The following is a 25,542-nucleotide window of genomic DNA, read 5'->3' as shown; positions in this document are numbered from 1 at the left end:
ATACATCAGCTCTGGTGTTTCTAGATTTGTCCAAGTCATTTGACAAAATTTTCATGATATTCTTTTGTTCAAGAGGAAAAATTTTCACAAGATAATAATGAAATTGAGTATATTATTTATAGGTTAGATGAATTTATTCTAGGGGTGCTGGCTAATAATAGATCGGAATCAACCTACAGGAAGTTTTGTAGTAGTGGCAGAGCTTGATTCTTTACCATAACTGTGCAAACATTTGTGTTAGGGCTTAGGCTTATTTATTAAATTTACTCACATTAAACAATGGCCTGCTAAGTGACTGAACAGATAGAGCAAGACAAATACTGCATGGTATCACTTAGGCATGGAAGCTAAATTTTTTAAAAAGTCAAACTCGTAGAGAATAGAATGGTAGTTGCCAAGGGCTGAGGAGTAGGGGAAACAGGGAACATTTGGTAAAGAGTACAAATTGTCAGTTATCGGATAAGTTCTGAATATCCATGAATGTGTAACATGGTGACTATAGTTGAAAATACTGTATTGTATAATTGAAATTTGTTGAGAGTGGAACTTAAGCGTTCTCACCAAGAAAATAAAAAGGGAAAAGAAGGTAAATATGTGAGGTGATGAACTGATTTTAAAATATTACATTTTATTTGTTATTTATACCTCAGTAAAGCTAGGGGCAGGGAGTGGCCTGAATCTGATGCAATTTGATAAGAAAAATGCAAACTGACATTTTGACAAACACATACACACACAATATGTGACTAAGGGATGGGGAAGCCATGGATCAGAACCCCTTATTATTCTGAATTTACTCTTGAGTAAAACAAAATTTTACTCAACAGCATGATGTTATCACCTAAAAGTCTAATGCCATCTGAAGCTGCATTAATAGAGAACTATAAATAGGTGTTTAGCAGATGCCCCCTTTATGCCAGGCACAGTAGTAGGCACTTTACATGAGGCTACATATAAATCATAGTTTCTAGAGGTAAAATAATTTGCCAAAGCTGCACTGCTAGTTAAGTGGTAGGCTCTGGAATCAGACATAGCAAAGATCCTTCTCTTCTGCGTTGATTAGGCCACCCAGAAGTGCTTCTGTTCTAAGCAGTGTATTTTTAAGAGCAGGAAAGTGAAACTTCTTAGCAGGAGAAGGATCGGAATAATTTTGAATCTGAAGACCCTATCTCATGGAAATGTTTGAAAGACTGGGAGACAGGGGCCCTGGAAGAGAGAAGACTCAGAGAACTTGGTCTCTGTCTTCCAATATTCAAAGATTCACAATGGAGAGAGGAGTTAGAATAATTCTGTGCTGCCTCACACTGGATTTCTTGGAGCAATGTTGAGAAGGTACAAAGTAATTGATTTGAGCTCAATATCAGGAAGAGCTTTTTCTTTCTACCAGAGTTGTCCAAAAACAGGGAGACTGGACACATCCAAACACACACTTGCAGCACTTGGTCAGGATCTTTCTAGGCTACTGACTTCAGGTTATTTTTAAATTGACTTCCAGGGTTGAGAGCCTTTGGTTCTCATGCTCACTGTGCTGGGCTTGGGTAACTCAGGAAATATGCAAGCCATCTGGTAGACACCAAATGTCATTTGTGTAGTGACTAAATTGGCATTTCCAAGAGACAGCTCAGGAGGCAAAATAAAATACTCCTAGAGATCAGCCTTTGTGTTTTTAGCATCTATGAAGCCAACATTTATTGAACAATTTCTATGACCCAAGCACTCTGCCTGAATATTCTCTGCCCCTCTCCTTCCTATCCCCTTCCTCCCACAAAAAACAAAACTTCTGTTATTTCCTTTGAGAAATTATCATTCTAGTCAAGGAAAAAATGCTGTTTTGCTTTCTGTTTCTCTTCAAGAGGTTTGGCTGAACTAAAAACTCATCAGTCAGTGTTTATGCTTTATTGTGATGACTGTTGATAACAGTAATATATTAATTTCCCCCCTCCAGAGAAGAGCTGTGAGAGAATTAAAATGGGGAGGGATGCTGAGGAGGGCTGTCCTCTGTTGAACATGTCTGGAATTAGGTCGGAAAGGCAGGTCAGAACAACAGAAAAAGTAATCACATCTTTAGTACGGGCTTGGATGGATGGAGAGGGCTGCCAAGAAACCTCTGAGCGGGAATGGTGGTCGGGACATATACAAATCCAGATTTAATAATTATCAATAATTACCACTAGGCTTTGGACAGAACATGTACATTGTGAAACAGTAGACTAGTGTTTTTCAAACCTCTGTTTGTCCAAAATCAATCAACATGGAATCATTCTGGTTTAATGGGATCTCTAAAACACCTCTGAGAGACCCTAGGGATCTTTGGACGCAGTTTGAAAACCATGATGATAAATAAATTCAAGTGAATATAGGGTACATTCCATCTAATGGATGGCAATTCCTGGGCTTGTTTATTACTTAGCAGAGTTCTCTTCCAGGCTCTCCTAGTACAGCATAGGCTAATCTGAAAGACAGTCTGTGGCTGCCAGTTCTGTAATCTGTTTTCATGGACAGCACTCTGGTCTTTGTCCTCACTATTGCCAACGCCCGCTTACTCTTCTCCCTACCTCTGCTCTCTGTCACCTCTTATGCATGCTGAATATAGAAAACAAACTAATGGTTTTCCTAAAGCACTTTTATCATGCCATTCTCTTACTCAAAAATCTATACGAGGTCCTTATTGTCACACTTCCCTCTATCCACGTCCCCATCTTCATGCAATCTTTGTTGCAACCCGCTACATCCTCTCTCACCTTGAGGCCTTTGCACAGGCTGTTTCTGTCTGGAACATTTTCTGTAGACTCTCTCCATCCCTTCCTTACTCTGCTGACCCCTGATGCTCATCCTTATATATCACTTCCTTTAGAAAGTCTAGGGACATGGGAGCCCCTCACATGTACTGCCATAGCACTCCATAGCTTTTTAAATTAAAAGCAATTTAATTATAGTGTTTTTAGGGTTACATATTAATCCATATCTTTTACTAAATGAGAAAGAAATGTCCACACCTTATTTACTCTTGTACCTCTTAATCCTGGCAGTGTAATATTTGTTGGGTAAGTGCATGAATTCAACATAAAGATTTGTTGAATGAGTGAATGAATGAATGAATAAATGGTTGTTGATAGAATAATTGGTGAATAGTGCTTTTTTACATGTGTGTGATCCTTTGTGGCACCTCTTCAGGTGGTCTGTCTTTCAGTTGTGACCGCCACAGTTTTGGGGTACTGGTTTAGTCCATTCAGGCTGTGAACCAAAAAGTTCAGGTGATCCTGGCAAGACCAACAAGCTCAATAACTGAAAGTAACCACGCGGATGTTCTAATCACAGAAATTCCTAACTGAGCAGGTTGTAATGGGCAGTCACCTCCTAAGGCTATATGATAGATTAACCTTTACCTTTAGCAAGCCCTATCTACTGTTTTTGTTTGTTTGTTTTTGTTTTTGTTTTTGTTTTTTGCTTATAGGATAACATACTTAAAATGTCAGAAAGACCTCTTTCTCCAGACCTCCAGAAATAAACATACTGGATACCAGCGTGAGACAACCCCAACATTCCTTATTGTTATCTTCTACCTTCATACTTCTGTAAACTATGGATGTTAAATGTTAACTGTCCTGCACTCACCAATATAAAAGAAATATGTATCTCTCCATTTTCTTTTTATCCAGCTCTTGAGATTTCCCTGCTTCACTTTCTCCCACCTCCTTAATCTACCAGTGGATTTCACGTAACCTCCCTTATGTCTTCTCCTTTGATTCTAATGTATAAAATAACTGCGAAACTGCTATTCCTTTGGGCATTTTCTCAATCCTTTGAGATTTTGCTTCCAAGTCTGGCTCTCAACACTTTGGCTCAAATAAATTCTTTAAACCTTTCTTTTTAGTTTTGGAATTTATTTTGTTAACAAGGTTGATAGAATAAAAATATCACAGACTGGGTAGCTTATAAACGACAGAGATATATTTCTCACAGTTTTGGAGGCTAGGAAGTTCAAGTCAGGGCACCAGTATGGTTGGGTGAGGGCCTGCTTCCGAGTCTCAGACTTCTCACTGAACCCTCACATGGTGGAAAGGGCTGGGGAGCTCTCTGTAGCCTCTTTTATAAGATGCTAGTCCCCTTCTCAAAGGCCCCACCTTTCTAGTAGCATCATTTTGGGGGGTTAGGATTTCAACATATGGACTTTGGAGAGACACAAACATTCAGACCATAGTGCATATCAAGTGAATATTCCTTTTATCTATTCCTATATAGAACAGAATGACAGGAGGCACACAGCCTTTTAGAAATGAGACACTATGAGTGAGGAGGGGAAGGATGTTGGGCATCTGTGAGGAAGAGAGAAGGGATTTGGGAGACAAGCTCCCTGGTAGCTATTGGCTAGAAGAACCGGAAATATGGCTTTTGTCCTCTTGCTTGTAGCCAGCAGGATGTATCCAGGCAGTAGCAGCCATTTTGCCTTATCTCATTATCCATAGTCTTCCTATTCTGTAATTGAAGAAATCAAGGTTCAGGGAAGCCTAAGGACTTGCCAAGAGTCTCAAAACTGGTGGCGGAGCCAGATCTAGAACCTGATTCTTGAAGTAACACTTTCTGTCACCTGTTATTTCCTCTCCGGTGCTGTCTGAAAGCCCTTAGTTCTGATTTGCTTCCTTGAAATTATGTAAGCAATGCTTCCTCCACAATAGTCCCTGTCTCTGACCTTTGATGATGTGAAAGCAAAAAGTGAAGGCCAGGCCATTTTCTTCTTTCCCACAGCACAAAGCTGTTCCTCTGGGGGGTCGGAGATTGAGGAGGGGTACAGAGTGGGGTGAGAGAGGAGGAGGGGGAGGCAAAAGCCAGAGTAAGCAAAACCAGGGGAAACAGCACGAAATCTATCCCGCACATATTCTTTTTCTTCTGAGACTTCAGTGACGACTTCACTTTTTTATTTTGAGACTCAACAGAAAATATCTTGGATGGATGCATTGAGGGAGGTACACATAAATGCACCAAGAAACGTCAGAGATTCATGAGAGCCGCACGGTAAAGAACAAAGGGCCCACATCTACTTAAACCATCTCTACCACTTCAGCCCTGGGATTTCATTTGTGAGCAAGAGGCTGTTGAGACCTCCAAATGCCAACCCGTCTGAGCTTAGATCCAGTGGCAACATCCCAGCAGAGCGTCCCTACAGGCATTTATTTACCACTGGTGCTTGGTTGTCAAGACCCTTAAGCAAAAATGGATGTGTCAAAGTTCCTTCTGTTTACTGTACGACAAGAGATGCAAGTTCATCCTGAGGATTCTCTTTGAGTTATTCTTTGTTTTGCAAAGATTTCATAAGTTCTGGTGGAGCCGGGCTCCTTACCACCAAGATGAGCACTATTCCTGGCCATAAATATAGATATTGAAGACTCCTCAAGGGGCTTAGCTCTTTAGTTGGTAAATATCCATGAATCAGGAAAAGAAATGAATAGCTAATGCAGTAGCAATGGCCTTAAACAAGCCTTCAATGTCCATAAGCAATTAGCTCTCTTTCCTCATTCCTTTTGCCCATTCATTCATTCATTCAACCAATTTTCTCTCAAGAATCAGGAAGCTCACAATCTAGTAGGAGAGATATTAAAAACTTGAGTCATTATTGCACAGTGTATATTGAAGATGTTTGTAATGCAAGTAACAGAATATCTGGCTCAATCAGACCCTAACAAGGAAGGAAATATATTGGCCCACATGATTGAAAACTCCCAGAGAGGGATTGCCTCAGACAAGCTCCCTCTCAGCAGCTCAGTCACTGGCTTCTTTTCCATTTCTCTACTTGTGTTCTGGGGGTATTGGCTGTATTCCAAGGCCAGCTCCTCTCATAGTCCAAAGAGGGCCATAAGCAGCAACTGGTACAACATGCTTCCTTGTTCAGATCCAACCAAAGAAAGATAGTGCCTTTGCCCTAGCCTTCCTGGAAAGCATCCTGGGACTCAGTCTGGTGCAGGGGTGGCATTCATGGCCTAAGCTGAGTTCATCAGTCACATGATCAGAAGATGCTCCACCATGGAGGCGAATGTGGGCTACACAGAAATCCCTAAGTGGAACTGAGAGTGGGGAAGGGAAGAGAGTTACCAAGAGATGTCCATTTCAGGGAAAGGGCTTTGGCAGGGGCACTAACATGACAGGTGGGAGCACAACAGAGAGATCCTCAACCTGAGGAGACTCAGGGTCTTCTACAAGGATAAACCACCCAAAGGGAGAGAATTTGAATTGATCAATCCCTGAAATAAACTCTTGTGTACTTGAGCTAGAAGCTGCCTCAGTTAGAAAATGATGAAGGCATGAAATTAATGTCCAGAAATAAGAACACCAGGAACAGACTTCATGCCAGGACCTAAGAGGATGTGTGTTGGAAGTGCATTTCTGTCTCTCAAATTCTCAAAGAAGATTGAAATATTTGAATGTGTCTTAAGAGAGCTGTGGATAAAAAAAAAGGGGTTCTACAGAAAGCAACCTCACAGGGTGATCTGATCATAAATTTCTAACCGGGCAAGTCAGTGTGCATAGTCACACCCCAGGCTGTAGCTTCTTTATTGGAAGGTTTTTAAGCCAACTCTGCCCATTGCTCTTGTGCATCTAGATTAACATACCTGCAAAAAGTCAGAAATAATCTTTTCTACCCTGCAAGGCATAACCACCTCAAGAGAGCACAAAATCTTTTTCATTATCTTGTAATCCAATTCCCATCTTGCTTTCTCTCGCCTTCATGTAATATTCCTTGCTTTTCCTCCTTAATTCCAAATACATAAAAGAAACTGCAAACTGTCATTCTCTGGAAAATTTGAGATCTTGCTTCTCGGCAATTGTCATCAGTTTTGCGCAAATAAACTTGTAAAAATTCTCTACTGGTTTGGATGTTTCTTATATCAACAGAGGTTCTGGTTCCAAAGACTGTGTGATACTGCACTGTTATATCAAGGCAAGGCTAGGCTTGATTCCCACCAATCTGGGCTTGAGTCTTAGTTCTACCACTCACTCACTGTGACCTTGGGCAATCACTTAACCTCACCACTTACCCTCTTCACATTTAAAATTTAGATAACAGCACTTCCCTTGCAGGGCAATTGTGAAAAGCAGAAATAATACATCAAAGGGCCCAGCAGCAGGAAACAGGCATTGAGCAACCTGACTACTGTTTTTTAAACAGAGCTGCCTCTCTGGGTTGATGCAAGGTCAGAAGAGGAATGTGCACTTTCTGGAAGAACCTGGCCTCAGACAAGATCAAAGAGCAGAATTAAACCTTTGGGAGGAATAGTACTAGGGACAGGCTAATACAGCTGGAGTCTCTTGCTCAGGTTCAAGTTGTTTTCCCCCTGGATTCACATGTACCCGGGCATTCCTGGCAGATGGTCTCCCCTCCTGAGAAAGCTTTATTCTAAGGGAATAGAGTCAGCCACACAAGGTTGGTCCAAGGTAACAGACTCAGGTTAGAGAGAATAAGTGATAACCTCACACGTTATTCAAAATCAGAATGTTTCTGGTCTCATCTCCAGTGGCTGGGTCCCAAAGGAGAGAAGATAGCAGGAAAGTATGAACAACCATGTTGGGAGCCACACTGGATAGTTTTTGGATGGCGCAAAGGAGAGCACCAGAAGAATTATGGTGCCTTCTGGATGGGATAGAGATGGTTGAAAGCCCAGAACAGATAGTTCGCTTTCTTGCTACCTTGCCCCAATCTGGGCAGAAGAAGAATGGGAGGGAGGCATCAATTCAGTGGACATGAGAGAGAGACAGAGACAGACAGAGAGAGAGAGAGAGAGAAAGAGAGAGAGACTGAAATGAGTGCCAACAGCTACAGCAGGAGGGGACACAGTTCATGGCTTTGCAGCACGGCTATAGCAGCTCACTGGGATCAGTGTCCTCAGTGGAAATGGATATGTCAAGCCCCAATACAAATATGATCACAGGGACCCATAGAGAAGGGAAGCTGAGTGCAGGGGTCACATGGTAATTGAGAGGACCATATAGGAGAGCACACATCCCCCGGGACGCCCACAAACAGCTGGGGCAATTCTGCAGTGCTGACTAGGGGCAGGACCAGACAAAGTATGTGGGGTTACTCTAATTTTGCCCCAGAAGAGTGGGGCCAAGGAAACCCAAGTTACATAAATCCATCATTTGCCCCCTGGACACTACACAATCACTTCAATGCCAAGTTAAATCACCAGGAGCACATACTTTACACTGTGCTTTAAGAAACTATGATTTAATGTTATGGCTTTGCCTTTTGCCAGAGATAATTAAGAATATTTTCATATATACAATAAAGCTTGACTATAATGATAATTTTTAGTATAACGTTTAAAAACCTCTGTAAATAATCCTCCTAACTGCTTTCTCTTAATATGCTAGGAATATTTGTCTCTCGTGTTGCCCTGGCACACTTCTTTTCTTCCTTTTCCTTTTTTTTTTTTTTAATGAGAACTAAGTAACTTGTTAAATTTCTCTTTTGCCTTGGCCACTAGGACAGTAAGAGTGAAATGGGGTACACAGTTGGAGTAACTTGAGTTTAGATGGTTTTTATGGTAAAACTAACTACCTCCCACCCATCTTATCTTCAACACAGCTCTTATTCAGGGTGTTTTGGTTAACACCTTTGGTTTTTTTTGTTTGTTTGTTTTTTCAATTTTCTCTGCTAATGTGTCTTTCTGGTAAGCCACCTAAAAAACTTGTTAGAAAGAGTTGGAATTTACTTAATAAATGCACTAATTGCTGAGCGAGTATGTAAAAATTTAATCTTTCTTAGGACAGAGAACTCTTTCTTTTAAACCTAATATCATTTTTCCTCTTAGGCACTCAGAGTTGAGAATAATGCTGCCCTTTTATCAACATATTTTTATCTGAGGCAATTCTTTGTTCTGTCAAATAGATTTATTTTCTTTATCAGACAGAAATGTGGGAAAAATAAAATGATCTCATTGCATATGATTTCTGAGAGCTCCCATACTGAAGTAAAATTCGGTTTCACAAATGACTTAGGAAAACTTTTGTATTTGAACACCTGTTCAAAGAAACTCTGTTTGAAATTGTTCACTGCTATTAATTCCACAATGGCAAAACAGACATGTTGCTGTCCTAATTTTTACATTAGTTTTCAATAGCAAAGGGCAGGTGTTCCAGTTTCTGCCCCTGCTTTTATTTTTTAATAAAAAATAGTTAAGAAAAAGCTGTATAAAATGAAAATGCTTATTTACTGAAGTCAGTAAGTGTCTATTTATAGAAACAAGCACAAATCAGTGTACAGCTCAAAGAGCTTTCACTAGGTGAATATACCCACAGAACCACAATCAAGATAAGGAAACAAGAAGTTACCAGCACTCTACTCTCACAGCTACCCTCTTGCCCCACCAGACCCCACCTCTCCCCAAAAGATAGCAATTATTCACTTTTATTGTTCTGTACTGGTACTTTATTATATAAATATATCACAAGCCATGTATCCATCCTACTATTTATTTCCACTTGGGTTGTTTAAAGGTTTTGGCTCCTATACATAATGCTATTATAAATATTCTTGCATATGTCTTTTGGTAAATATATGTATGTATTTCTTTTGTGGATATATCGAGTTATTCTGGGTCATAGGTTTTGTGTATAATCAGCTTTAGTAGATGATACTAAAAAACAGTTTTCCAAAATGATTGCACCAATTTCTACTCTCACTAGCGGTATTCAGGTTGTCCCACATCCTTACCAACCCTTGTCATTGTCAGTATGCAGTGACAACTGTGAAATGGTCATTGCATAACTTTGTAATGTTGGCCATTTTGGTGATAATCAATGAAGGTGAATCCTTATTTTATGTTTAGTCACCATTTGGATATGCTTCTTTTGTGAAGTGCCATTCAAGTCTTCGTCCACCCTTTAGCTTTACAGCAACATCAAGAAAATACTTTCCCACGTTTTCTTTAGAAGCTTAATTTTTTTGTTTTGTTTTGTTTTGTCTTATATTTAGGTCAACAGTCCATATAGAATTGTGCATGGGATGCAGGTTAAGATTTATCGGGAGTATTTGAGATCTTGCTTTCTGCCAATTCTCAGTCTGGGCTCAAATAAACTCATAAAAATTCTCAAAAAAAAAAAAAAAAAGGATTTATCTTTTCCACAAAGATATACAATTTACCCAGTAAGATTTATTACAAAGACTGTTCTTTTGCTATTGCTCTGCAGTGTTACTTTTGTCATACAGTCAATTATTCATATGTGTATGAACCAGTTTCTGGACTTTTAAATATGATCCTTTGTCCTTATATGTCTTCCTTTCACAAACAAATATGATTTTGAGTAGGAACATTTGTCTGTATTATCTGACACTCTGGAATGCCTGACTGCAGGTTGCCCTGTAGCCTTGGTATGAAGGCCTGAGAAAGTAAACTCAATTAATGCAGAAAATGCCATCTGAATATTACAACCAGAAAGAATAGTAAAGATTATTTCACCCAATTCCCTTATTTTTAAAACGGGAAAACAGGTGTACTGGAATGTGCTGGCTATCTTCTGTTTATCCAGTCAAACCTACTCTCCATCCTTCTCCACCTGCTATGCCCCTGGAGGTCCCCACATCAATGGGCTTCTTTACCGTCTGAATGCCAGTTGGTTCGGCTTTGAGGAACACTGATTTGAGAATGGAGGAGGGTCAAGTCAGATATTTATTTCCTTAGCTAACTCTTTGTGAGCTGATTTTCTCCATCCATCTCCTAATGGATGGCCCTCCCCACTCAACCCTCTTCTTCCATATACTAGTAACCAGTCATTTCCAGGCCTGGGGTGTTAACAGCATCCCCCTATTATAGCCCCAGGATATCGCAATGGGATTCAGACTCTGCAAGACTAGAGGCATCCGCGTTCTGGATAAGAGAATGGAAGACAAGACCCAAAAGAGAGTATAAGGGCATGTTTTATCCATCACTTGATGAAGATTCCTAGAAGCTGCCACATGACACTTCTGCTCACATTTCGTTGGTCAGAAATTGGTTGCTTGGCCACAGCTAGCTATAAGGCTGAGAAATGTCCTAGACAGCTAAGTGCTAAACTAAAAATCTTAAAAGCAAAGAATAGTAGTCTCTACCACCATGCCACTTAATTCAAATATAGTTATGAAACATGTATTCAGTGCCCCTCTGGGACTCTCACTATCCTGAGACATAGAGATGATTAAGGCGTGGCCCTGGTCTGGTCTAATGCAGGACAGAAATGTGGATCACAGTGCTGGGCGTTAAGGATTTAGGAGTGCACTGGAAAGTCTTCCTGCCCATAGGCAGGTGACCATGATGATGTAGCTCTGTACAGCTCTCGATCAGTACAGGTTACCCCGGGGAGGGGTGGTGGGGAAGAGAAGATAGCTAGTCTCTGAAGGAAGACATGAGTTTTACCATGTGGGCAAGAGAAGAGATAGACCTTCTAGGCTCAAAAGCAGCATAAGGAAGACACAGCATAAGGGCATGAAAGTACAGTGTTTCAAGAGAGCAGCAAGGATTCCCAGGAGCCTAAGAACCTAACACTCATGGAGAAGAGTGGGTAAAAATGAGACTGGGCAAGTCCACAATGACCAGGGAAGGCAGGACCTTGTGCGCCAAGCACAGGCATTTGACAAATGCATCTACTCACCCCACCTGACAATCGTCTGCTGTGCATTCCCATGGAACACTTCCAGTAAGTCATGAATGATAACATCATATCAGGAACTACATCAAGCGCAGGGCTGAGTTATATCTTTCAGGAAATTTACCAGAACCTTGGAATTTCAACATCCTTTTTTGCTTGAACAATCTGGTGGGATTCTGGAATAACTTGCCTGGCCTGTCTCATTGCCAACCTTGGGAAGAAAGGCAAGCAGGAGAGAGGAAAGAATCAAGAAGACTCACTCCCACCCAATATTTAGAATGGCTCCACATGGTTTGTTTTACAATAAAAGCAACATTTAAAATAAAAAGTGTGGGGTTTTTTTTCCCTTCTCTCAGATATATTCCAGAAAAGAAGAGGAGGAAGAAGAATGACTGAAAAGAAAGGCACGTTCAGCATTTTTGTGAGCACCTACCATGTACCAGATATTATTCTAGGTGCTGGGGCTATAGTGGTGAGCAAGACATTCCCTGCTGTCCCTAAGGAGTTCATATGCTAATAGAAGGGAAAAATGTTTTTAATGTATTTCTTATCTCAAATGTTTTCGGGAACTGATAAATGCTATGAGGAAGATATATGGTAAAGAGTGACCGAAGGCTAGTTAGGGTATGAAAAAGTTCTCTAAAAGGTGACAAATTAAGACCTTATATCAGTTTCCTATTGCTTCTGTAAAAATACCAGAAACTTAGTGACTTAAAACAACAGCACGAATTTATCACCTCTCCATTCTGGAAGTCAGAAGTCCAATATGAGTCTCACAGAGCTAAAATCAAGTTGTCAGTAGGACTGGGTTCATTCTGGAGGCTCTAGGGAGAACCTATTTCCTTGCCTTTTTCAGCTTTTAGAGGTTGTCTGCATTCATTAACTGTGGCCCTCTTCCTCTGACTTCAAAGCCAGCACAGTAGTATCTTCAAATCCCTCCCTGATTCTGACACTCTCCTGTCTCTTTCCAATCCTTAAAGGAAATTTTTGATTACATTGGACTCACCCTGATAATCCGGGATAATCATCTTCCATCTCAAGATCCTTAATCATATCTGCGAAGTCCCTCATGCCATATAAGGTAACATATCCACGGGTTTTGAGGATTAGGATGTGGGCATCACTGGGGATCATTATTTGGCATACCAAATGGTGAAACAAAGGCAGCCATGTACAGATCTTAGGAAAGAGCATTCCAAGCAGAGGGAAGAACAAGTGCAAAGACCCTGGGGTAGAATAAACAGCACATTGAAGAGACAGAAATATGGAAACAAGGCCACATCTCCAGAGTCTCGCTTTCTCTGTTGTTCTAGTTTGGAAAGGAGGCTTGTCCTCTTGACCTGTCACATCTGAGAAATCAGACAGAGCAGAACAAAGCATCCTGACTCAAAAAACACAGCTGGCGATATTTGTGTGTAGTTATACTTATTTTGCAGCCTATCCCTGAAACTTAGTTGAATTTTTCAAAATCTTATATTCTATTTTTTAAAACCCACAAATCAAGCTTTAATTTTCATACTTTTGAAAGCTTTAATTGGAAATACTCATCCTTTGATTTGATATTAGAATCTTTCGACATTAATTTTTAAAATATACCACCATTTATTATTCTCTACCAGCAGATAAAATCTACAGCTGGAGGAAAGTGGAATATCAAGAATGAGATGGCATTTAAGAGAAGTTTTAGAGTGTTTAGAAAACAGATGTTTCTTTTTCTACACGAATAAGCAGTTTTTTTAAAAAGTAAAAACATACAGTTTAAATAGTAAGGTAAAATGAATCAAATTGCATTCTCACAGAAACAAGCTCACAGAATACACATTTTCAATATTTCAGATCAGGAAGACAGTGTGGGTTCAGGAGAAGATCAAAACTTAACTTTTCCAAAATTTGCCTTTCGTTGTTGGTTATCATACTCTTTCTTGGTTGCCATACTCTTTCTCTCAAACCAAAAATCTTTTTTATCTGTGAATTTCTCCAATTTTAGTGAACCTAAATATCTACTGAAATGTACATTCTAACAATACTCACCAACTTCATCATGATAGTTTTATACGTACTGACAGAATGTCAGAAAGACAGAAAAGATATCACAGGAACCCCCAGAAGTCTCAGCCACACCCTCGCAATGTGTTGTCATCTCTTGGCAACTGAATGGATGATGCGAAGGATCAAAAGGGGTCAATCAGCACGTGAGGACACTCAGATACAGAGCAATCAACTAATTGTTGGTGGGTCAGCAAGTGACAGGCTGCTGGGTCCACTCGCAAGGGACAAACCCAGCACCCTTGGTCTGTTCTTTATGCAAATAACAATTCACTATTCTTGTTTTCATTTTATTTCCTTTACTTGTTAATTTTAATATTCTTAATATCTTTAGCATAGAATCTGTTCAACCACAATATGTGAAAGACACTATCATTACCCATTTATTCTTCCCAAAGGCAACAACTATTAACTACTTCTTTTGAGTCTTTTCAGAATTGTCTTCCTTTTTCATAATAAAGTATAGTATCACATCAAGTCATAATTTAGCGTATGATATCTGTTTTCCCTTTGTGAATGCTTTACACTGTACACATTGTTAGACAATCTGCATTTTTCACTTTGCTCAGTACTCTGGGTGACCTTCCATGGCAGCAAGTCAGCATTTTTAAAGTGCCCCATGCAGAATCACAGATCTCATAGTTTCTCTGTCATTCACTGCTTGCGTCTGAAGAAGAAAGTTACTGAAATGTATCCAGACCATGCTTTTCAAGAGAAAGAAATCCATTGTGTATGTAACTGACTTCATCTCAGTGTATGACTTTGCTTTGGCAGTTAGTATATTATTTTCCTTATAACATCATCTGAGATAATTAAAGGATTTTGAAATGTCACCTTCATTCCTCTCGTGGCTCAATAACAGAACTCTTACAAAGCTTTCAAATTTGTCATTTCAACAAATATCCATTTTGACAGCTGAGGTCAAGTAATTTCTCTAAGAGAATATGTTATAAAATGAGCTTTAACTTGGATCCATTACCATAAATTATGAAACAAAGGGGGCATCATGCTCATGAATTTACAAGAGACTTAGGAAAAAATCAGTATGAAGATTTTTTCATACATCTTATAAGGTGATGATTTACTTTGCTTTTAGGAGCATAAGAAAAGAGAATGAATTCTCCTAGTGTATTTGACAATTCCTTCTTCAAAGAGATACCAGTGCCTTCAAATAAGGGATTAAATTAAGATTTCATCAAAATCACACAAAACATGGTTTTGAAAAGTGATGGATCTAAGGTAATATCCAAAAAGATAGTGAATTTTTCATTTTTCCCTTTCCCCTGTAAACAAAGCAGCTTTCGGTCTGGCCTTTGTGCTCTGAGGAGACAAGAGAAGACACATCTCCGAGAGCATAGAGAGGCAGAACTTACATTGGTCTGTTTTGTCAGGTCCTGGCCTTGAAACTTTTTTATAACAAAATTAGTAAATCTCTGTCCTGGGTTACATCACAGCCTCCTAAATAAGAAAAATGCCACCTAGGACAACTCCTTTTTCTTGCTACCAGCAATAGCCTTAGCTAAGCAAATTATTGAAAGCATAATTGTCAGGTTAATAAATTTTATTTTTACACATTCATCTTCGTCACTGAATTTTACATAATCAGTCATGTTTCTAATTCCGATTTCCCACTTTAACAGTGGAAACCTTGCTGAATTATGAGAATTTCAGTTATAGAATTGAGCACAATTCAGTACCTTATCAATCTTTTCTGATTAAAAACTTAGTCTGAAGGGAAGATGAGCTTGGGGAGTGAGGGGAGGAACAGCAGGTTGATGTGTCTAATGAGTCACTGTAGCTACATGGTATTCCACATTAATCCATGTCTTTACTAATCTCATTTTACCTCATCACCACGAAAACATTTTTCACTTCCTTCTCTGGGTGCAAGTTTTTATTCATTTTGCTCTCTTGGAAAACGAAATCTGAAAGCTTTCATAATTCTAGGTTCACCACTTTTTGTCCTTGTGTCTTGTTTCCATCCTTTGGTCTCTGATACCTCATATATGAAGTGCTGTCCTATATTAAATGTTAAGGGTTATACAATGCTTCGCCCGCCTCAAATGTCCATGTTGACATCCTAGCCCCTAGAATACGACCTTATGTGGGAATAGGATCATTGCAGATGTAATTAGTTAAGATGAGATCATACCACTAGGGTGGGCCCCTAATTCAGTATGACTGATATCCTTATAAAAAGGAGCAATGTGGACACAAAACACACATAGGAAAGTAAAGGCAAGATTAGGGTGATGCTTCCACAAGTCAGGGAACACCAGATATTGTCAGCAAACTACCAGAAGCTAGGAGAAAGGCCTGGAACAGATCCTTCCCTCGTAGCTCTCAGAAGGAATCAATTCTGCCAACACCATGACCTCAGACTTCTAGCCTCCAAAACTGTGAGACGACAAATTTCTGATGTTTAAGCCACCCAGTTTGTGGTGCTTTGTTATGGCAGCCCTAGGAACCTAATACAGGGGACATATGGTGTTGTCGTTCCAGCTGGCCACTGTCCTGGGAAGTCCTCCCTCCCCACCTACCACAGAAGCAGCCACGTTGAACAACATGACCCCCTCCCTGGCTAGAGTTGATTGGAAACTTGCATTTGCAATCAGAGAGCAAGTCTTTAGAGACTGAAACTGAAAAATATAAAACTCTGCAACTACAAACAACTGCATTTTCCACAGTAAAAAAAAAAAAAAAAAAGCCAGTCTGCCACAAAACAAAGCTGGCATCCAGAAAAGCAGAGGCGAGGCTGGCGGCTTTCCAGCCCTCCCTTCATCAGCACCCCAGGTCTCTGCTCTATTGGGATCTGGCTGTGACTTGAATTCCAGGAGACTGTAGTGACTGACCATCAGAAAGCTCCTTTTTTCACTCAAGCTGATTTGTACAAGGTTTGTGGCACCTGCATCTCAGACTTCTAGTTAATATATTCCCAAAACTCAATGTACTCTTATTTTTAATAATAAGTGGAAGATTGCTTGCTCTAAGTAAGCAACTATGTTCCTACCAGACATAGGTTCCAGATCAGAAAAGAGCCTTAATTAAAATTAAACTTGGTAAAAAACATATATAGTAAATTGTGTTGGAACATTTCTTCTTTGATGAAAATGTAACCATCATAAAGAGCAAGAAATTAGATTAATTTCTTTACCTTTTAGATTAAAACCAAAAATAATTCAATAACAAGCAACTTTTATCTTTCATTAACATATTAGAACATTTGTTAACACAACACGGTTCTTTCATTAATTAAAAGCCATTTTGCAGAGTTGATTTGGATGCCTGTGAAATTTAGAGTCATTTCAACTATTTATTATATTCCCATTAGCTTTACTTTTAAAGAATATATTAGCCCTGTGATAAATTTCAAATGCCTGGCACTCTGCCTGAGAAAATATTTGTTATTTAGTGTATTAACAATAAGGTCTTTTCTTGTCTGCCCATTACTAAATTTTGCAAAATCTCAAATAAATAATTACTTAGTTTTCATGATGATTGACATATTTCTTAATGGCTTGTAGTATGTCTAGAGATATAATCTAGAAGGCTACCAGTTTTATGTCAGAAAAATATAAGCAAATAAAAGTTGATATAAGAGTCTACAGCCATGCCACCCTGAACAAGCCTGATCCTATCTGATCTCAGAAGCTAAGCAGGGTCGGGCCTGGTTAGTACTTGGATGGGAGACCACCTAGGAAGACCAGGCTGTTCTAGTGGCTGTAGGTATTAAAAAAAATAAAAATAAGGGATTATAACCTGACAAGTCCTTGCAATCTGTGAGGTCAACCAAAGGTTCCGTACCTAAAAAAATTTTTTTTAAAAAAGGGTTGATGTTAGAGATTAAGAAGTAAATTCAGCAATTCTTATGCTATATTGCCTACTAATTGGGGAATATATTCGTTTTGTGTTGCTGCATAACAGTTTACCCCAGAACTTAGTGGCTTAACACAACATTGAATATTGATTACCTCATACAGTTTCTGTGGGTCAGGAATTTCAGAGTGGCTTAGATGGGTACTTCTGGCTCAAAGTTTTTTATGAGGTTGCAGTCAAGATGTTGACCAGAATTATAGTCATCTGAAGGCTTGACTGGGCCTGAAACATTCACTTCCAAGGGGGATTACTCACATGGCTGACAAATGGATGCTGGCTGTGGTCAGGGGTCACATTCCTCACCACATGAAACTCCTCAGAGCACTGCTTAAGTGTCCTTATGACGTGACAGCTGGCTTCACCAACAGTGAATTATCCAAGAGAGAGTAAAGGTAGAAACTGCAATTTTTTTATGATCTAGCCCTGGGTGCCACTCTATCATTTCTACAGTATCCTATTGGTTACACAGATCAGCCCTATTCAATGCAGGAGGAGATAATTTTGGGAGGTAAAAATCATTTGGGGCCTCCCATCATCTTGGAGGCTTCCTACCGCACTACAAGGATTAGTGAGAAAACAAATTCTGTGTAAAGAAGTACAGAAAATGTTTTTCAAAATTAATGTGTTTAAGAAAATATTTCAAAAATTAATAATAGAGTCATAGAATCCTAGAATCAGAAAGAAATTTTGATAGCAACTAGTCTAACTTGGTCATGGAGACTGAGACCCAGAAAGGTGATAATACTCTTCTAACTTCACATAGCAGTTTAGCAACTAAACAAGGACGAGATCCAGGTCTGTTTCCTCCTGATTAGGGCTTGTGGTGAATAGTCTAGCCTGAAATCAGCATCCATTCTAACCTCCTTCCAGTATGTCTTCCTATTGCAGAGGCTGGAAAACCAAAAACTTGTGATCTCCAAACTCCCTTGCAGCTAGGGTTCTGGACATAATTTAGGCTTAGGCAATTAGTGCTGACTTCAGATATGGAAATTAGAAGCCATGGAGAGAAATTAGAAGTGATGCGCTGCTTGTGCTACTTCTGTTGACAAAAGTGGACACAGAGGAGTTGCACGTTTTCTGACAGAGAGCAGAAGTTCTGGTGCTCCAGTTACCAGCATGGTGACAACCAGGAGGCAGGGCTCAGAGGAGTTAGTCAGCACCTAGCATGTGTGAGATGACTTTAAGGCTCAATGTTGCACCAATAGCTTCCTGATCTCTGAAGAGCAAACAAGCTAACATATTCCTGGAGCAAACAATTTCAATGGTTTCTGACAATGTGATTGTCACAATCAGGAAGGCAGGGAAATAAGTGGTTAGCAGCTCATTGGAGGACCAGTTCTATAAGGTAGTTCTTAGATTGCTCTTGGAATCCGAGCCCAAGCCATGATTTCAGTCCTTCCAACAATTCTGTAATTCCCTGTATTAAATCCTCTTTTCATAAAATAGAGTGGTTCCTATTATCTGCACCAAAAGTTTAATACATGAGAATGAGAAAAGCAGCCTGTAAACTGACCTGACACATGGCTAAATCTCACAGTTGTTAGAAACTAGTCTGACACTTAATAGATAGGCCATGGTGTTCTCTTGTTAAACGTAAACAATTTCTCAGAACGTCAGCGTCCCATAAGATCCCTCTGTTGACCATGATGGATCAAGACATGAACAAGACCACTCTGTATCATGGCTGAACGTGGGCAAGACTATGAACATCATCCAAATCACAAAAATGACCAAACATCCCCCTACTCTTCCTCATCTGAGTGACTGCTGCTTCTTTACAATTATAACCTTAGCTTTCCCTTTTGCTTGAGAAGATTTTTTAAATACCCAGTCACAGACTTGCCCAACTCAGACACAAGCCCTGTTTTCTTTACTCCTCCCCAAACCACCTAACACCAGCCCAAGTCCTGCAAGCCCTTTCTAACTCCCTCTTACTGGTGTGAGATTTGTCCTCCTACAACACGTAATAAACCCAGCAAATGTGCTCCTGCTGCTCTTTAGCTGAAAGGCATTGACATACATAATTTGATTTGACAACCTCATGCTGTTCTAGTGGCATGGACTATTTATACTGGTTACTTTCTATGAATAAATGAACTATTCAGTGTAGAATTCGTATTACTTTCTTGCCTTTTTCTCACCTATGCTTCTTTATGAAAGCCAAAAAATACCATGGTAGCAGTTTTCTGTCACCAAAAGCACAGCAATCATCTGTATCAAATGATAAAAAGAAAATCACAAAAGAAAGGAAAAACAGTAAGCAGACAGGCAATTGGAAATTAGAGAAAGAATTATATAGTGAATTAGATAATAATAAATACAATTCTTAAATGCCCACAATATGCCAGGCACTTGTGATAGTCATTTATATATATTATAGTCATATCATTGATTTAATGATCACAACTCTATTGCAAAGTAAGAATTTTAATTCCCATTTTATAGATCAGAAAAACTGAGGCTCTGAGCTTAATGACCTTCCTGGCAGAGGACTCCTACCCACCAAGTAGTAGTGCTGGTATACAAACTCAAGTTGCCAAAGATCATTTGTTTCCACAACAGAAATAGAGATAATATGGACATTTCTGAATGAAAATAAACCACCATTTTTCCCTAAGTATTGGGACTTTGGTGTTATTTACTAGAATAAGGAAGCATCTATTCAAAAAATATTTAATGAGTACTTACTATGAGAAAACGTTTTGAGAAATCTTTGATTGAGTGCTTATTTCCTATTTGGGGCTGAAGGCCTCATCACTGGGAAAAAAAATGAAATCAACGAAATGAGAATATAAGAAAGTTACACAAAAATGTGTGCACATTTTCCCTAAAAGATAAATTCCATACGAAATAGAACAGATAATGCACCCACTTGCTATTTAATGGTAAAGCTAAAGAAAGGATGGTGACTTACTAGATAAAGGAAATCCCATTTATACATATTATGTGAGTTCGTGATTGAATGACTACCAGTCACTTCTGCCTTGGGAGAGATTATAAAAGAGGTTGGGTACTTCTGACTCTTTGAAACAGTCACTTGGTTGTGAGTGAAAGCCTCTATAACCACCCCCTCAAATCTGAGGGAGGAGGGGCGCATCTGGGGTCAGCTCAGATATTTAAGGGTAAAAAGATGGACTTTTACAAGCAGAACAAGGAAATCTGAATTATGCTTATTTTTATGTTGAGAATCCTGATTACCCCTTGACTGACTCTTGTTATCCTGAGACGACAGCACTTGTTCAAGGAGCTACCAGAAGTTCTGGGTGATGAGAGGAAAAGGAGAATATGAGGGAATTGTGATGTACTACTTCAGTTGTAAATGACAGAAATCCACTTGCTCTGGTTGTTATTGATGATGAAATCAAAAGGGTAGCAACAACTAAGTTGCCAGGAAAGTGAGGATGTAAATGAACTTCAAGAATGACTGAACTCATCTATAGCCACGCCACCCTGAACAAGCCCAATCTCATCTGATCTCGGAAGCTAAGCAGGGTCGGGCCTGGTTAGTACTTGGATGGGAGACCGCCTAGGAAGCTCAGGTGCTGTAGGTGTAAAAAAAAAAAAAAATTACAACTAATGTATGGAACAAATAACATTCAATAAATATTCACTGAATGAAAGAATAAACTAGAAATTGGAATGATGCTGAGACCCTCTCTTTGGCTTCTCTCTCCTTATAGATTCATCTTTCCTACCTAGGAGAAAGTATAGCCACTGGCAGCTAATGAGGCTTACATTTATGGCTTCTGCCACTAGAGAGGACACATGTTAAGCTCTCTCTCAGTTCCAGATGGAAAAATTGCAGGAAAGAACTCCGATTGGGCCAACTACCTGCATACAGACTGATTAACTGTGGCCGGTGTGGCAAGGTCACATAAGAACATCAAAATTCCCACAACAGTCATCTTAATTTGGGTAGGATGTGGGAGCATGAGAGGTGGGAAAGGAGGAATTTGAGTACCTTTGGGTGATGTTATCAACCTGCAAAGAGCAACGCCATTAGAGATAGCCTTTAGAAAACACATCAGTGTGTCTCTGTATTAGTTCGCTGGGGCTGCCATTCAAAGTGCTATAGCTAGTTTGGTTTAAACAAAAGAAATTTATTCTCTCACACTTCCAGAGGCCAGAAATCCAACATCAACGTGTCTACAGGGTTAATTTTTTCTGAGACATCTCTCCTTGGCTTCTCATCCTCATATGTTTTTCCCTCTGAGCCTATGTCTTAATTTCATAAGGACACTAGTTATATTGGGTTAGGGCCTATTCTAATGGTTTCATTTTAACTTAATTACCTCTTTAAAAACCTTATCTCCAAACACAATCACATTTTAAAGCACTGTGGGTTAGGATTTCAACATGTAAATTTGAGGGGCACACAACTCAGCCCATAGTAGTCTCTAATAAGACTATTGAGGATGTTCATTACACAATGTTTTCTTTAAGTTTTTTCTGACCTGGTTATCAGAAAAAATTATGTGATTTCCTTTTGGATTATTCCCACTATCAGATGATCATGTTTTTTCTTTCTTCTTGGGTTTTCTGAGGACTTTGGCTAATATGTGACCCATGTGGAGCGAGTATATAGGACTTCATAGTATGAATTTCTGTGTAGTCTTGTAGTCCAATTTTCCATTTACAGTGCATGTTCATAACTTGTGTTTCCTTTTTATTTTCTTACCTATTTATAATTTGTGCCATCTTGTTGCATGATGTGAGTTTCCACATGCTCTGTATATATCCTTTATGGAATAAAGTGGAATATTGATGGTTTGATAGATAAATAAATAAGCTCTCAATTCATCAGCTATATTTATACAAGTAGAACATCATCAAGTAAAAGCAGGAAAAGCTTATAGGCTAATAATAAACATCCTTTGTAATAAATCACCTCATATCTTTTTCGAAAAGAAGCAGAGCCTATAAATGAATATATTAATTGGGTGGGAAAAAGATGTGCCACAAGATATTTTTTTAAAAACCCAACATTAACTAAGCAAATGAATGCTTAAATTATCACAAACTGGTGAAAATAAGCATTCCTAAATTGATTTTTGCATATATTTGCCTAGAGGCAGACAAAGTGTAGGAGGAGCTGGGTTCTTGCCAGACCTAAAACATTTTTCTGTCTCCAGCAACTTCTATTAATGGACAGTGACGCCATTCTGGCCCTGAGCCAGCCGCCCAATGCACTTAGATTTGTTCAACAGGCTGGCTGGAGGCAGGCATTGTATCAGAAACGTGGCATGACATACACAGCACTGTTTAAGCTAAGCACCTCCAAAGAGAACTGCCTTCCACTGACATCAGCAGGGAGCAAATGGCCTCGTGATGAGGAGACTTGAACTGACTTGACACCAACCAGCAGCACTCCCCCAGACCTCCAACGGCCTCCAAGTCACAGAACCCCAATGTCACAGAAGCAATGCTGTGAACAGTCACAGTAGAAATCAACCAAAACAGCCTGGGAGCACTTAGTTCTAGTTCATTTACTTACTATGGTAAACTTACATATGTAATTTTTAAGATACATTGCCTTTTTCTTAATTCTCTGTTTCACCATTGTCCCAAATTACATTCAGTAATTTATCCTAGCATCAATTCCACAGTGGCTGTTTAAAAGGAGTCGAACAAGTGTCCAAGGTGTCCCTGAGAGCAGCAAAGACATCAGTGTTCCACAAGGTACTAAGCACTGTGGGCATGTGAGCTCTGACATCCACTTCCCAAATTCGGTTTTGAGAGAAAGAGAGGAGGAGAAGGAGAAAGAAAGGGCATGAAGTAAATGATGTGATGATGCAGGCTTCTTAGTCCTGGAAAACTTACAGATAATGAATGAAATGGAGCATTACACCCCTAAGTCCACAAAGATTTTTAAATGCAGAGTAAACTCTACCGCCAATAGGCTCATGGAACAGAAAAAGGACATTAGGGGGAAACTGAGGAAATCTTAATAAAGTATGAACTTTAGTTAATAATAATGTATCAATATCGGTTCATTAATTGTCCCAAATGTAACTTACTAGTGAAAACATTACTAACAGGGAAAATTGGGTGTGGGGTATATAGACACTCTCTGCACTATCTTCCCAAAATTTCTTTAAATTTCAAACTACTCCAAAATAAAAAAAGTTTATTTTAAAACTATATTTTTATATATTATTAGAATATACAATATATTATATACATATATGATAGGGTATTTATTGTATAATACTACATATGTATTATATTATATACGTATGAATACGTATATATATAAATCAAATAGATTTCTTCAAAATAATCTATAATCCAAGGGACAGGGGAGATATTGATAGAGGTAAGAGGAAATGAGATTGGCTATGACTTGATAATTATTGGAACTAGGTGATAGAGACAGAGATGAATATATTATATTATCCTTTCTACTTTCATACATGTTTGAAATCCTCCCTAATAAAATGTTCAAAAATATATAACCCCATTAAATTGAGAACTAAGAATACACACACACACACACACACACACACACACACACACACACTCTAGTCCAAGCCACTCTTTTACTGCATGAGTGTATGCCTACTTTGAACAGAAGAGCAGCATATTTTATTGGTACTAAAGAGTGTAGGCTTCCCATTTTGTAGGGCAAGTCAATGATATTGATATGTGTCAAATCATGTACTTCAGTGGTTTTGCTTTCAGAGGTATACACTGTGTTAGACCAACCCACGACCCCAACTTCCCACCTCACCATGATCAACAGCAGACACTGGTTTCTCCAGATGGGGTCAGAACCAATGGAGCCATAGTTTTGGAAGAACATTTTTATCTGTGTGATGTTAAAGCAGGCAGCTCCGGTTCTGAGTTTGATGTGAGTAAAAGCTCTTTAGTTATCTGTGACATAGAGCAGGGACCGATAAGCTTCTCTGCCCTTTGCCTGCCCCACCCCTCACTACTGCTGGAACAGTGCCATAAAGAGATGGTAGCCATTAGTAAGAGAGCACCCAGCATTCTTCTGAGGGTATCCCATTAAGCTCCTCTTCCTCATGCATCTCTTTTAAGTGAAAGTTACCAGCATCCATCCAGGCTCCCAAACAAGAAGTCTGGGAACCATGCATCCTCGATACCTCCATCTCCTTAATCTTCTACTCCCCAGTTCTGCAGATTCCACCTCCTTCACTTTTCCCAAATCTCTTCTCACCGCTCCATTCCTATTGCCCACTGAAAGTTCAAATTCTCATTCTCCACAACCTGGATGAGATTGATGGTCTCCTACTTAACCTATCCCTGTTTTCAACCCCTGCAATCCACTTTGATGTTGCCACAAAGATGGTTATTTCACTCATTTTCTGGGAACCCCCTCAATATTGCCCCACAACCTTCAAGATGAAAAATTTGCTTCTCAGTTTGGAACACCGAGTTGTCTACAATCAGACCTCTGCCTACCTCTCCTGCCTTTCATGCCATTTCTCCACCAAGTTCCCAGAATGTGCCATAGATCTTTACCTTTGGGATGTCATAGATCTTTGCCTTTGCTCCACAGGTCTCTTCTAACATGCTCTGTCCATACCCATCCTTGCAGTGAACACCTCTATCTTTTTAAAGACTGAGTTCAAGCATCATCTCTTAAAGAAAGCTGTCCTAATCAGGACCTGTCACAGAGGCAGGTGTGTGGTAAATCCAGCTAGCACTCCACCTACCGAATCCTGTGCTCTGGTATAGGAACTACACGAGCCCAGAGGATGAGGCTCTAATTTACAAAAAGGCACTGTTTGTGCTAGCTGCAACCCTCCTGCCCAAGTGGAATCTATCACTCCCTCTTTTGCATCCCTGCTATACCCCACATACAACAGCAGCCACTTATTGAGCTTGTTAGTTTAGTGGACGGAGAAGAGACAAAGATTTGAATCCATGGCCCACTCAGGGCAATGCCATCTCTTTTCTGCCTTGTACTGCTGCACTTAGCACATATTAGGCACTTAACAAAATGCCTATTGAGTAAATGAAGCCATAAATGTTGCA

At 39.5% G+C, this 25,542-nt stretch overlaps 2 pseudogenes; both read left to right on the top strand.

The window, feature by feature from the left end:
• The first annotated feature begins 17,265 nt into the window (after window positions 1-17,265).
• On the top strand, window positions 17,266-17,385 carry LOC111731785 (annotated as a pseudogene).
• Window positions 17,386-20,973: 3,588 nt separating this feature from the next.
• LOC111731783 lies at window positions 20,974-21,092 on the top strand (annotated as a pseudogene).
• The last annotated feature ends 4,450 nt before the right edge of the window (window positions 21,093-25,542 follow it).

Source organism: Pteropus vampyrus, unplaced genomic scaffold (assembly GCF_000151845.1).
Source record: "Pteropus vampyrus isolate Shadow unplaced genomic scaffold, Pvam_2.0 Scaffold397, whole genome shotgun sequence".
Taxonomy (NCBI): Eukaryota; Metazoa; Chordata; class Mammalia; order Chiroptera; family Pteropodidae; genus Pteropus; species Pteropus vampyrus.
This window is presented reverse-complemented; position numbering and strand designations above follow the sequence as displayed.